The sequence below is a fragment of the Panthera uncia genome, chromosome B4, assembly GCF_023721935.1.
Source record: "Panthera uncia isolate 11264 chromosome B4, Puncia_PCG_1.0, whole genome shotgun sequence".
NCBI classification, from domain to species: domain Eukaryota; kingdom Metazoa; phylum Chordata; class Mammalia; order Carnivora; family Felidae; genus Panthera; species Panthera uncia.
This window is the reverse complement of record NC_064809.1, coordinates 62,366,033-62,380,662: the sequence shown is the minus strand read 5'-3', so window position 1 is coordinate 62,380,662 and position 14,630 is coordinate 62,366,033. Positions and strand designations below refer to the sequence as shown.

General features: G+C 40.1%; 1 long non-coding RNA gene across 3 annotated transcripts in view; it reads right to left on the bottom strand.

Moving 5' to 3' along the window:
* The window catches only part of LOC125918932 (uncharacterized), a 93,736-nt gene that overhangs the window by 49,889 nt on the left and 29,217 nt on the right, over positions 1-14,630 (bottom strand). For all 3 annotated transcript variants that reach the window (XR_007456620.1, XR_007456621.1, XR_007456622.1), the window contains one exon: positions 12,783-13,073. This is a non-coding gene — a long non-coding RNA (uncharacterized LOC125918932). The remainder of the gene's footprint in view (positions 1-12,782; positions 13,074-14,630) is intronic.

Sequence of the window (14,630 nt, the reverse complement as noted above, 5' to 3'; positions counted from 1 at the left end):
GGAAAGGAGGGCAGAGGATTAGGGGAAGGAGAAATGCAACAAAGCATTGTGAAGTTTATGTGAAGGGGGGAATTGGTTTGTCTCAAGTGTAATATTTATGCAAAAGAGAAAACTGTGGGGGATATAGGATCTACATTGTAAAGACTTTAGAATTAGGATTAAAGGAACTTTATTTTGCAAAACTCAGACACAAATTGAAGAACTGACTAGAGTTTTAACTTTCATTTGCAAAGGAGACAAGTTAATACAGAACTGGCTCACCTATTCAAGAAAATAGAAGTCTTTGAATTTAAAAAAATCGCAAGGTCAGGAGATAACTCCATTTGTTCCTTGGTAGTCAGTAATTCTGATTAGATAGCTTTGGGGTCCATTTTGATAAAAAAGAAAAACAAAATGTTTCTTTTGAATAAAAAATAACTTTATGGCTTATCTTAGAATTCAAGGCTTTTAGAATATTCCTGTTTTTTTAAGACTTGTCTTAGAGTGAAATGCTTTTAGAAATGTCAGCCTTTTTTAGGCTTTAGTACGTCATGGGCTTGATTAGTCGTTATTGTGGACAGGGTTAGACAACAGTTTTCTTTGCCATATTATATAAACTAGAGAGTAGAGCTTCAAACATCTGGAGGCTTCAAGATGGGCTGTGATCATATAGGTTGTGCACTGCACAACTGTAGGGGGTGCTATGTACATAGTGCCCCCTGGAATTATACAACGCAAAATCTGCTCAGCTATACTTGGAAACCTAGAAGCCAGGCGAGGAACATAAATCAGTGAAGCATATGACCCACCTAAAGGATTCCAACTAATTAAACAATGTTCAGAACATTGGAGCAATAAAACAAATTTGCAGACTATATCCAGCCTTGGAGATCCACTTTGCCACCTCTGCTATAGAATGTAGAAACAGTCAATATTTTTGAGCAATGTAATGATGCATTAAAAAGGTCTATAAAATGAATTATAGAGCAAAAAGACTAGAAAGAAGGAGACCAGTAAGAAAACTTACTTCAATAATCTAGAATGGAGGAGAAAAGAGCCTGGCCTAGGCCTATGGTAATAGGATAGAAAGGAAAGAATTCTTAGGATTCAATGATAGAATTGATGACTTCCCACAAGGAAGAAAAAAAAAGGAGTCTGGAGTAATGCAAAGCTTTGAATGTAGGTCCTTAGGAAAATACTTGGAGAAAAAAATATTTACCTTTGAAATAATTTCAGATATTATTTTAAAAAGATTTTTAGGGGCACCTGGGTGACTCAGTCTATTGAGTGAGCAACTCTTGGTTTCAGCTCAGGTCATGATCTCCCAATTCATGAGATCAAGCCCCATGTCTGGTTCTGCACTGAAGGCAAGGAGCCTGCTTGGGATTCTCTGCTGATTGTTCAGAGCCTGGAGCCTGCTTCAGATTCTGTCTCCCTCTCTCTCTGCCCCTCCCCAGCTCATGATCTCTCTTTCTCTTTTTCTCTCTCTCAAAAACAAACACTAAAAAAAAATTTTTTTTAATATGTGGGAAAGAAGCAGAAAAGAGGGAGAAAGGAATTGGAAAAACTATGCAAAAATGTTAACAGTGACTATCTTTAAGTAATGTGGTTACGAGTTATAATTCTCTTCTTCATACTTACATGCAGTTTCCAAATTTTCTTCAATGGATGTGTTACGTTTATAATTAAAAAAAAAATTGTTTTAATACACTAAGGGTCTCACCTTTTATATAATCCCTAAATTAAATCTCCATTGTTTTCTTTTTGTGACAACTATTTGCAATAGCAAATGCTAACAGGTTAGCTTTTCAGTGTTGGGAAAACAGATCTTGTTCTAGGGTGCTAAATACAATCCTTGCAATCTCAAAGAACTAAATATGTGGGGTGCCTGGATGGCTCAGTCAGTTAAGCACCTGATTCAGCTCAGGTCATGATGTCACGGTTTGTGAGTTCAAGCCCTGCATCAGGCTCTGTGCTGACAGCTTGGAGCCTGGAGCCTGTGTCTCCCTCTTTGCCACTGCCCCACTCTGTTCCTCTCTCACAAATAAATAAAACAAAAAAAATTTAATAAAAGAAATAAATATTTAATATTTTCCAGTGATAAAGACTTGTTTTAGACGTTATTTTTTGACTCAAAAATTAATTTCAAATGTGTTAATAATTTTGTTTAAAAGACATGATTTTGTTTCCTTTTTTTTAGCATTAGCTATTAGCCTTTCTCTAGTGCATTCAAGACTTAAAGACCATTCAAGCTTTTGCCAAGAACACAAAAATTCAAGGTAAGTAGAAACGATAATAGTATCAACAATAAAAATAATAATGTTTATAGATTTAAAAAATAGCTTCACAAATATTTCATACAGGGCTCATTTGACTTTTAAGAAAAAAATAGAATGTAATAATGGCAGGGTTTTTTTTAGCTCTACTTTGTGGGGGAGACACTGAGACTCAGAGAGGTGAATATCTTGCTCAGTATCATATAGCTACTAAATAGTAAAATCAGAATTCAAATCAAGATCTTCCATATCCAAGTACTGTAATTTTTCCTATAGAGTATTAATGGGAAACCATGAAAACTATGCCTTGTCCACCTTGTTAAACCCTTCTCTGTACTGACAGAAGGGCCGGTTAATCTTGTCACCTTTGCCTGGTCCCATGACCCGGCCAAGCTCCAGACTCTCACTGTGGTCCATCCTGCTCCAAACTAGGGAAACCCAAAATACAACAAAGGAGAATAGATAGCAATAAAAAAATGAAAAACAAAAACAGAAACAAAAACAAAAAACACCTCTTTTGTTAAGGAAAAAAACCCACTGTCTTTCATTTCTTTGAGGCATATTTGTCATTTTATTTTATTTTATTTTAATTTTATTTTTAAATTTTTTTAACTTTTTTTTATTTATTTTTGAGACAGGGAGAGACAGAGCATGAATGGGGGAGGGTCAGAGAGAGGGAGACACAGAATCTGAAACAGGCTCCAGGCTCCGAGCTGTCAGCACAGAGCCCGACGCGGGGCTCGAACTCACGGACCGCGAGATCATGACCTGAGCCGAAGTCGGCTGCTCAACCGACTGAGCCACCCAGGCGCCCCCATATTTGTCATTTTAAAATTTGTACAATGGTTTGCATATAAATCCTTCCTAAAATGAATACAAGAGTAACGGTCTGAGACAAATAATGGAAATGACTGAAAATTCACAAGTTTATTAATGCAATAAGTCACATCCACCAGCAGAATAATTGTTTATGTATGAATCTTTTACTTAAAAGTTTTTTTAATGTTTATTTTTTTAATTTTTTTAATGTTTGTTTATTTTTGAGTGAGAGTAGGGGAGGGGAAAACAGAGAGGGAGACACAGAATCTGAAGCAGGCTCCAGACTGAGCTGTTAACACAGAGCCTGATGCGGGGCTGGAACCCACAAACTGTGAGATCATGCCTTGAGCCAAAGTCAGACGCTTAACCACTTAACTGACTGAGATACCCAGGCGCCCCTTTAATGTTTATTTTTGAGAGAGAGAGAGAGACTGAGCATGAGTAGGGGAGGGGCAGAGAGAGAGGGACACACAGAATCTAAAGCAGGCTCTAGGCTCCCAGCTGTCAACACAGAGCCCGACATGGGGCTCGAACTCATGATCCGTGAGATCATGACCCAAGCCGAAGTCTGATGCTTAACCAACTGAGCCACACAGGCGCTCCTGCATGAATCTTATACTTATCATTAATGGTTAAAAGCGGGGCACAACTCTCTTGGATGACCTGAAGCAGAACTTCAAGAATCAGCTTCAGTTCCACCTGGTTATATCCTCAAAATTAGTTTTCCCTTCATACTTCTTTTATATGATCCCATTTGGCAGTTACGCTCACTTGCTGGAAGAATTTCTCATTGTTCTGTGATCAAGGGTATCATTTGTCTTCACTGATACTCTACTGTTCGTCATGCAAACATGATTTTTGCTTTGAACACAACTTTGATTTGATACGTTCTCAGATTGTTCTTCAGGCATGCATGGGTTCTCTGTATGTATCATTTTTTTCTGCCTGAATTATTAACTTCGCAAATATACTATTTGGGTATTTGTTCATGCTTTTATGCTAACACCCATACCGCTTTGTTCAGTAAAGCCTTATTGTTGGATAATTTGGATATACTAGCAAATAGCTCATCTGTCACTCTACTATTTTAAAAGCAACCACTGCTTTCTCTAAAGTTTATAACATTATAACATTATAACATTCTCTAAAGTTTAAACATTTTTCAGATGAATCATTAAATGGATACTAGCTAAGAGGTAGTATAGACAAATTCCAATGGGATGTTACAAAAAAGTAGGAGATTCTAATGTGGTTTTTTTGAGTAATAAAAAGTTAAAGTCTAGTTGTAAGTTAGAATGTGAAATATTTTAAGATACCAAGTGTAAGCAATAAAAGATAAGCTTAAAGAATAAGAACTTGTAAAAATGACCAGACTTGATAACGTCTCAGAGAAAGCAAAGAACATCCTCCTGCCCAAAGCCAATCCCTCCTGTATTATTTATCTACTTATGCAGATGGGGTTCAGAACACGCTATCCCAGAATATGAGTCCTGAGTGTTTTAAGCTGAAGGAGTTTGAGAACACAAGAAGAAGCAAGATCACTCTGACCTTCTTCCTACCCTTCTGCCTTGAAACGGGTCATAAAGCCCTCATGTGAGAGGCGCCTTCCCTAAATGTGGTGGAAAGGAGCATCTTTATCTCCAAAGACAAAAGGACACTAAGAAGAATCCGAGCAAACAGGCCTTGCTAAGTATGCTACTACAGTTACCTCATACTCCCTTCATCTATGGTATTCCTCCACAACAATCCACCCTCCAGCAAACCTAGCATCAAAATACTGAGGTCTGTTTCTTTGGGTCTTCATTTCCTTTTGAAGGCTCCTGTGTTACATAACACTTGTATTAAATTTGTATGCTTTTCTCTTCTTAATCTGTCTTTGCCGGTTTAATTTTCAGACCCAGCCAGGGACCTTAACAGGGTTGAAGAAAACTTTTTCCTCCCCTACACCGCATAGCAAATTATGGAGACTTAGCAGCTTAAAACAATAAACACTTATTATCTCACACCATTTCAAATGGTGAGGAATCTGGGAACAGCTTAGCTGAGTGTTGCTGCCTCAGAATATCTCATGAGGGTACAGCCAAACTGTCAGCCAGCGCCGCGGTCATATGAAGACTTAACGGAGCTGGAGGATCCCCTCCCAAGCCTGTCACTTGGTTGTCAGCAAGAAGCCTCAGCTCGTCATCATGTGTGCCCTCTCCATAGGACTGCTTATGCAATGGCAGCTGGCCTCCCCCAGAGCAAATGACAAGGGAGAGAGAAGGCACCAAGATGAAACTACAGTGTCTTTTATAACCTCATCTCAGAAGTGACATAGCACCATTTTTGTTGTATCCAATCGGTCACAAAGACCATCCCTGATACTATATGGGAGGAGGTGACACAAGGGTGTGAATGCGGGGATGCAGGGCTCAAGGGGGGACATCCTGGAACCTGGCTACCTCCCTTCCCTTGTATCCTTTATTCTCTTCTCCGGCTCCCATCACCCTTGTGCTCTTTCAACTTAAACTACTTTGTCCTTACTAGCTCTTCTTCTATCTTGGTTCTAGACACTCTGACACTATCCTCTGAAACTTCACTTGTATACCTTCTTGGGAAAAAAGAAAAAACAAAGTCCTTCCTAAACTGTTCTTGCCAGTTCAACTCTAGTTACCAGTCTCCATGGCTGAATTCCTGAAAGAGAAATCCACACACGCTTACACTTCTTCACCTGGTCCACAGAAATCTGACCTGCACCCCAACCTGTCCAATGGAACTGTAATCCCAGGTCACTGGAACATTGCTAGGAGTTCTTCATTTAAAATTCTAATACATTTGGGGCGCCTGGGTGGCTCAGTTGGTTAAGTATCTGACTTCGGCTCAGGCTGTGAATTCACTGCTCGTGTGTTCAAGCCCTGCATCGGGCTCCGTGCTGACAGCTCAGAGCCTGGAGCCTGTTTCAGATTCTCTGTCTCCCTCTCTCTCTGCTCAAAAATAAATAAACATTTAAAAATGTAAATTCCAACACATTTTCAGTCCTTACGTAATCTCTGCGTCATTTGTTTTCCATGAATTTCTTTTCCCTTGGCTGCTGTGACACCATTCCTCCCTGGCTTTTGTTCTAATTTCATGACTATTTCTTACTTCCATGGCTGACCTTTTTCCTTTACCTCTCTGTAAGTATTGGTATTCTCTGCAATTCAACCCTCACCTCTTTTTCTTATTGTTTTAAACACTCTCCCTTTTTTTCTATTCCAGTGGCTTTTGCTACCATCTGTATGCAGCTAACTGCCAAATCTAAATCTCCAGATTCCTTCTCTTTCTCGAACTTCACACCATTATAACCAACTCCTTGCTTAAGACTATGAAAGCCCCACAGGTTTTTCAATAGATAGATGTGTTGACTCAGTTTGAGGAGATCGGTTACTTCTGAGAACTTGTAATTGGGAGGGGAAACCTTAATAAAAAAAGAAAGTATTATATATATATATATATATATATATTTTTTTTTTTTTTTGAGAGAGAGAGAGAGAGAGAGAGAGAGAGATGGAACACAAGTGGTGGAGGGGCACAGAGAGAAAGGGACAGAAGATTCAAAGCAGGCTCCCTGCTGACAGCAGCGACCCCGATGTGGGACTCGAACTCACAAACTGTGAGATCATGACCTGAGCTGAAGTCAGACACTCACCCAACTGAGTCACCCAGGCATCCAAAAAAAAGTATTCTAAAGGAAGCCTTATCTCCAAACAGAGTTTTATCCATTTGGCACAACCTTTAGTGCAAAGGCATGATGGAGTGTGATCCCAGCAAAGGGTTTCCCTGTCTTCCTAGGAGAAGCCACCAATTTATCCACCAAGCCATTATTCACCATTTTAGTTCAAGATAAAGAAGAGTCAGCAGCTCACTGTCAAAATCAGTTCATGCAGAGATTGGTAAAATCAAGAGCTATATGCAGCTTCATAATCAACTCCTATTCGCCAGCACCACCTTCAGATACTTCACGGTGGCTGTGCCAAGGCTCCCAGGACCTTGCCACATTCTGTCCTCCTGGACAAATTGTCCAGCGAAGACCAGCTTCTCCCTGGAATTCTCAGGGTTTCAGACCTAAACTGCTCCCAAACTATTGTCACAAGACCACACTCTGAGTCACGTCCCACCGTGTGTTGTTAGCACAGACGCTGGGTCCACAACCCACAGCTGTTGTTACTGCAGCTACTCATGCCGTCCTCACATCCTCACATTTCCACCATATAAATGTGCTGTGAGCAAGAGTTCATCATGTTCAATAACGTCGTGATGCCCAGACACATGGTCCCAGGCAGCAGCCTGCTGTTCATATGCCCACAGGGTCAGAAACATTGAACATTTCCACGTTGGTATGTGTTCCTCTCATGGGCAAAACTAGACGTCAGGTGCATAGGTGTTTCCTTTTATTCAAGCCACAAACCTTATTTTTGCCAGTGAAGTCACTGGCATTGAGACTGAGCACCCAGAATTTCTTCGTATCTTGGAGCCTCCAGAGCCTCATTCTAAGGCTAATGTAACCACCTCTGTGCTTTAAGCCCATCTAGTCAAGAGACTGCCAGAAACCAGCCAGCAAGTGCTACTGTGGTTCTAAGGTATAAAACTGATCAGGGATCACAAGAAAAACTCATGTTTCAGGGTGCCTGGGTGGCTCAGTCCATTAAGCATCCAACTCTTGAGTTTGGCTCAGGTCATGATCTCACAGTTCCTGAGTTCAAGCCCCACATCAGGCTCTGCACTGACAGCATGGATGGAGCTTGTTTGGGATTCTCTGTCTTCCTCTCTCTCTGACCCTCCCTGCTCATGTTCTTTCTCTCTCTCAAAAATAAATAAACATTTAAAAAAATAAAAAGAAGAAAAATTATGTTTCATCCAGGGAAAAATATGAAAACATTGAAAAACTTTAGTAGTTGTGGGGGGAGAGAATTGTAAAATAAAACAAAATTTTAAATAGAAAAAATGTGATGGGGTGCCTGGTTGGCTCAATTTCAGCTCAGGTCATAATCCAGTGCCATGGGATCAAGCCCCATGTTTGGCTCTATGCTCAGAGTGAAGCCTGCTTGAGATTCTATTCTCTCTCTCTCTCTCTCTCTCTTTCTCTCTCTTTCTCTCCCCGCCCCCCGCCCTTCTCCCCTGCTTGTGCATGCATCCTCTCTCTCAAGTGGGAAAATAAATAAATAAACAAACAAACAAATAAATAGAATATTTGCAACATATGTACTGAGAAAATGCCATGTCTAACAAACTTAATGCTAGTCCTAGATTATTTACGGTGAAAAGGCAGAGAAGAAGAAAAGAAGGAAGGGAAGAGTAAGGAAAAGTGAGGGGGAAGGGAAGGAAAGAGAAAAGTATATACAAAAAGCTTCTTTATCTAGAAATTAATAAGAAAATACAAGGTTTGGCTCTAGATACTCTGAAACTACCTTTGGAAGTTAGTCGGGATTCCTTTCTCTTATAGCACTATTTTTTTACTTATTGAGATTGCATAAATTTATGGCTGATGTTATTTTACACTGATATGCTTGTATTTTTGTTATTTTGAGAATGCTTTATAGACTCTTGTAACCAAGACATAATTCACAGATGAAATATAAAATATGAAATATTAATAAGGGGATTAAGAGTATACTTATCTTGAGCACTGAGAAATGTACAGAACTGATGAATCATTATATTGTACACCTGAAACTAATACACCTCTGTATGTTAATTATACGTCAATTAAAAAAGACATAATTTGCGCCCTTTACTACATTAATTATTTAGAGCCACATGTAATCTTGATATTCTGATGTTTGGGAAAAAGGCACAAAAAGTTTCCAATAGTGTCTCTAGTACTGGAACAAACCAGGAGCATTCTGATCCTAACAGCTGTTCAAAGACTGAATAGTACTGACTTCCACACATACCAGAAGCCTACGTTAGAAGGTAAGCTAGCAGATATGACCTTCAAGTCCACCATCATCAAATTAAGACAAAGAATTTCAACAGCAGAGCAACCCCACTCCATCCATCTGCCCAGTCTAAGTCTGCATATTGCACAGTGGTACCTATATGCCAAAGGAACCACTGAAGCACTCCAAGTATTACTTATTATAGGATGTAGGTAATGGAAAGGAGACTCTTACCATTGTTGTCATCAACATTGTCAATCTGGGATGGCTTTGATCATATATGGTTTTTCAAAAGTTTATTCTCACGAGCTAGGTTTGAGACATCACAACACTGGCATGAATCACAAGATCAATAAAACCTTCCAAGGTTCTGCAAACCTAGTACCTCTGTCTCCTTGACATTCTCCTGTTATGCTTAAGACAGGCTGTTGAGATTGAGTGGGAGGCTAAATGGGCAGCTTGAAGAAAATTATAAATGTTTGTAAAATCTGCTGAGGGAATTTTGGAGAAGCAGATGGCCCAGAACAAATAAAGATTGCCAAGCTCTGTTGGAGTTTCACCTGAATTTAGAGGTCACGGATTTATTGTGGCTCTTACATGCCAGAACCATTAGGTTTGTTTTCACATTTAATGCTCGTGACATCTATGTATGTATATGTAATTTGTCTTGATTTTACAGAATTTAAGGCACTAATATAAGCTTCTACAGCTAGCACATTAGGGTCTCATGGTTGCAAACAACAGAAAATTACTCTGGCTAATAGAAGATAAAAAGCAATTTCATTGAAAGGATATGTGCAAGCTATCAAAACAAAGGGGAGGCTAATGAACCAGTATGTAAAGAACAAAATGTTTTCACAGGTCTTGGTAGTAGAAACAAATAGCTGTCTATGTGAATCACTTAATGCTTTGGATCACTCCATTCCAGAGTCCAGTTCCAGAGAGAGAGAAACTGTTTGTCCTAGCAAGGCTCATATGCTTAGGGGAGCTGCCTCCAAGCCTAGAGGGTTGGACAGGTAATTCACTAAAGAATTGTGATGCTGTTGCCAAAAGAAAAGGGGTTGGATGATGGTGAGCAAAAATTAATAAATGTCTGCTGTAGATAAAAGAATAAAAGCTTCAGAATTAAGATCTGAATCTATATTTGTCACATGTAAAACCTAATACGGTATGTTCTTTGCCAAGTTGCCTCCTAACGGGAATGAAGAAGACAATTGTTTGGGGGTTACAGTACAGGTGGAACAGGAGAGTAAGAATGTGAGAGGGTCAGGAAGCCTGCAAATGATGTTAGGTGGTAGGGCCTCCAAGCTAGGGATGAAAGTGAGGCCAGGGGTGCCTCGGTGGCTCAGTCAGTTAAGCATCTGACTTTTGATTTCGGCTCAGGTCATGATCTCACCGTTCGTGGGTTCGAGCCACACATCGGACTCTCTGCTGGCAGCACGGAGCCTGCTTGGAATTTTCTCTCCCTCTCTCTCCCTTTCTCTCTGCCCCTCCCCTGCTCACATGGTTTCTCTCTCTCAAAATAAATAAATAAACTTAAAAAAAAAAAAAAAAAGAAAGAAACGTAAGGCCAGAAGGGGACTTCAAAACCAGGAGAACTGGAAGGACAGGGTGGTGAAACAGGTGAGGTGAGGGTATTTCTGGGAGTCTTCTGAAATGATTCCAGAAATTCTATGAAGTAAACCCAGTGAGAGACATGTCCTGAGAAACTGAGGTATGTCATGACAGGTCCACAAAGAACAAATAAAGTTCTAATTGTGTTTTAGTTTCTGATACAATCAAAGAACACTATTTAGCTATTGAAGACTTAAGCAGGAGGCAGACAGTTCATTTTCACAACCATCTTAAAAATAAAATCTGCTCCAGAGATTGAACAAAGGAAAAATGAAATCTATATTGATCATGGTATTTACAAACTTAGTGAAGAATGTCTGAAGGATATTTTATGAATGAACTTATTTTCCTACCCACACCTTTCCCCAGAGAAATGTTTTATGACTGTAGGTAATATGACTAGGTAATATGACTCTCAAACAAAAAGAGTGTTAACACAAGCCTAGAGGCAAAACGTTTTTGGTGACTAAAGATAGTCCTACTGATACAAAGAAATTGAAAGCAAGTGTCTTTATTTGCTGTGTATTAAAAGGAAGGAAAATACATCAGAGGAAATCTACCATTTATGAAAACAGTAGAGCGCATCAAACCAACCCTTTCTGGAGTGTGGGGGACAAGAAATGAGCATGGTTATAAAAGGGCAAGATGAAGGGTCCTTGTGTTGATGGAAATAATCTGTACCTTGACTGTATCAATGTCAATATGTTGGTTGTGATATTGTACTATGGTTTTGCAAAATGTTACCACCGGAGAAAGCTAGATGGGATCTCTCTGCATTATTTCTTACAACTGTATGTGAATCTACCATTATCTCAAAAAAAAAGTTTAATTAAAAAGAAAAACAACAGGGGCACCTGGGTGGCTCAGTCAGTTGAGCATCTTAGCTCAGGTCATGATCTCACAGTTCATGAGTTTGAGCCCTAAATCTGGCTCTCTGCTGTCAGCGAGGAACCAGCTTCAGATCTCAGATCCTCTGTCCCTCTTCTCTGCCCCTCCCCCACTCGTTCTCTCTCTCTCTCTCTCTCTCTCTCTCTCTCTCTCTCTCCTCTCTCTCTCTCAGAAATAAACATTAGGAAAAAAGAAGAAAAACAACACACACACAAACACAAAATGAACTTTCCTAGCTATAGGGAAGAAGAGTTCTCTCCACCCCTTGTGTTTCCATATGCAGTAATTTGAACTAGACCAAAACGGTTTTCTAACCTGGCTGCTCATTTGTTCCCTGGTGACCTCAAACTTCCTGGAAAACTGAGAATTACTGAGCTTCTCTCCACCCCTCATTTACTCCTCCCTAGGGAAGCTGGGGAGAATAAACAGCTCAGCCCTTCCCCCACCCTCTCTAGTCCAGTGTTTTGCAGACAGCGTGTCAGCTTTCCTCTCCTGGGACTTTATTCCACTCGGAAGACCGTGTTGTTCAACTGCGCCAGTGACTACTGGATAACTCTGGGAAAAGTGTGAGAGTGCCCACTTGGCCGTGTCTTCCAGTCAGCTTTATGAAGCTGATAGTTTGACCTTCATTTGTCTGATTCTGTATCTCTTTCAACTGATTCTGAATTGGAAAGGAAGAAAGGGATGATTTTTTTTTTTTAGGTACTTGGTTCCTGCAAGAAAAGGAGTTTCAGCTGGTCTGAACTCCTACATCAGACCAAGGGACCCTGGGGATATGACCTTAGATTTGCCTTCTTGCCACTCAGCTCTCCAGAATGTAGCAAAGTAAGATAAACGTGGAATGTTAGCAGGTCAGATTGCACCTGGTTTACAGAAGCATTCATTGTGAAATCTCACTGATGGGTTGCAGCTGCACTGGGAGGCATGTGACTTGGCATTGCTCCTGAAGAGACTATGTAACAAGCAGGGGATTACACACGGGTAACACGGGGAGGGAACAGATGGGGTGGCTGTCCTAAGGTGAAACTGTCTGCACCAGGTTTGCCCTCATCTCTTGTGACTCAGCCCTGAGGAGTGGAGGAGAGTGGAAGCCACACCTAACCTGTCACCAGGTATTACATAACACTTGTAGCAAGTCGTCCACTAAAATTCTAGCACCTGGTCCCTGCCCTTCAGTAACCGGACAAAGTTCTTTGTTAAGTTCATCTAGTTCTTGCAGTCATTCTGGTAGGTTAGCGCATCTATCCCTTGTTCCAACACGGATCTCCATTTTCCTTCCCTTTTTAGAGATGTAAGAAAGCTAACTTACCTTCTCAGATGTCCTTGCCATTAGAGGTGGTCCTATAACTCAGTTCTGGCAAATGAAATGTAAGCTGAATACTATTTCTGGTACCGCCTCTTCCATTTCATGCTTCTTGCCTGGAACACATGCATGATTCTGGAGACTGACCGGTCATTGCCAAGTATGGTATACAGCAAGACAGAAGGGTCAGTTGGTGGTGGTGTTGAGCTACCATACCAGTCTTGGACCTCCCTTCAACCAGATTTGGGGAGAATGTCCTGGATTGTCCAGTTGGACGCAATGTGATCATAAAAGTCCCTATAAGGGAAAGAGAGAGGTAGAAGGAAGGATCAGAGAAATATGTGACAACGGAAGCAGAGTCAAAGGAATGCTAAGTTGCTGGCTTTGGAGGAGGAGGAAGGGGGCGGTGAGGCAAGGAATGTAGGCAACCCCTAGAAGCTGGAAAACGAAACAGCATCTTCCCCTGAGACCAGAAGGAATGCAGCCTTTCCGACACCTTAGTTTTAGCCTAGTGAGGCCTGTGTCAGATTTCTAACCCACCGAACTATAAAACAGTAAATTCTTGTTGTTCAAACCACTAAATATGCAGTAATCTGTTACACTGGCAATAGGAAATGAATACACTATATTAAGACCTTTTAATAACAAATTATGGTTAGACTAAGGAAATTGTTTCCTTTTAGTGTAAGATAACCTCTAGTTTTTAAATCCAGGGCAGGTAAAAAGAGACATAACTTATTTTTTAAGAATAAAAAAATATCCCCAGGAACCTAGGAAAAGACGGATATTTTTATAGCCATGGTAACAAACACCAAAGCTGGTTTTAAAAACTATTTAACTGATAAGTGACAACTTCAGTAAACACACCTCAGGAACAGGAAACATGCTTCTATAACCCATGTCTCTAAGGCTGATTTTCAGCTACTCCTTCCTCAGTAACCAATACCTCCCCAAACAAAATTTCCCATAAAACCTGTATTTGCTTTGCTCAGTGAGACTGTGTCTGATCAGCATAGCCTTCCCTTACTTAAGTAAACAATAAATTCAGTGTCTAGGTTTCACATTTTGGTTGATGATCTCATCCGTTGAAATATTATACATTCTTCTTAAGACAAACTTATTCTTAATTTATCAAGGGTCAAGGAAAACACAAAGTGCCAAGTTTTGATACTGTTAAGTGAAGGTAGTTGGAAAAGCAGTATATAAGAATTTGTTTTCATTATGGGAAGAAATAATTTTATGTGTTTTTTTAATATTTATTTATTTTTGAGAGAGGGAGAGAGAGAGCAAGCACACGAATGGGGAAGGGGCAGACAGAGAGGAAGACAGAGGATCCAAAGTGGGCTTTGCAGAGAGCCCAATGTGGGACTTGAACCCACAAACCGCGAGATCATAACCTGAGCCAACATCAAGAGTTGGACTTTAAACTGACTGAGCCACCGAGGCACCCCTTCTATTTGTTTTTTTTTAAACTCTTGATTTGTTCCTATGTTTACATTTGAAAAACAAAAATCCTAAAACTAAATGAAATCACTCATGATCCCACCATCTTCATTTTCTTAATATTTAAAAACTTACAAGTCCTGATCTGCTTCCTACCCCCCCTAACCCCACCCAACAGAGGTAATTGCTAATAACAATTTTATGTATATCTTCTCAGATGTAAACTTAGGCACAGAGGTGTTATAAGAAGGCTATTTTAACCAGTTGCCATGGTGTTGCTAGGATCTTTGGAACGTATTTTATATGGCTAAGTATAGTTTGGTATTTTAGCACGGTTGTGGGCTTCTTAAGAATGGCAGCCATGATACATTCATCTCTCCATAACAAGTTACATTACATAATGGGTTTTCA